This window comes from Eimeria tenella, genomic scaffold (genome assembly GCF_000499545.2).
Source record: "Eimeria tenella Houghton genomic scaffold, Eth_scaff3192, whole genome shotgun sequence".
NCBI classification, from domain to species: Eukaryota; Apicomplexa; class Conoidasida; order Eucoccidiorida; family Eimeriidae; genus Eimeria; species Eimeria tenella.
Window position 1 is genome coordinate 1 of NW_013543043.1, and position 563 is coordinate 563.

A 563-nucleotide genomic window follows, 5' to 3' on the forward strand; every position below is an offset into this window, starting at 1 on the left:
TGCTGCTTGCTGCTCCTGCTGCTGCTGCTGCTGCAGCAGACGCCGCCACACCAGCGCAGCCTGGTATCGCAGCCGCGTGAAGTAGCCCCGAATAAACCGCTGAATCGTCGACTGCAGCAGCAGCAGCAGCAGCAGCAGCAGCAGCGACACGGCAGCACGACGCACAGCGGCAGCAGACACGGGAGCAGCAGCAGCAGGAACAGCAGCAGCAGATACAAACACAACGCAAATGTTCGCCAATGGGTACTGCTGCTGCTGCTGCTACTGCTGCTGCTGCTGCTGTCTGCGCTGCAGGTGGGGGCTAGGGGTGTCTCTACACCGCAGCAAACGTGATTCATATCTATTATGTAAATTATATTACAAGGAAACCATCCTGCTGCTGCTGCTGCTGTTGCTGCTGCTGCTGCTAGGCCTACTGCTGCGGTGTCGGCGATCATGCACTGCAGCAGCTGGATGCGGGAGGGCGGCAGCAGCGGGGCCCCACAGTCTCTCCTCTCTTCTTTGCTGCTGCTGCTGCTGCTGCTGCGGCTGCTGCTGCGGCTGCTGCTGCGGACGTTGCTGCT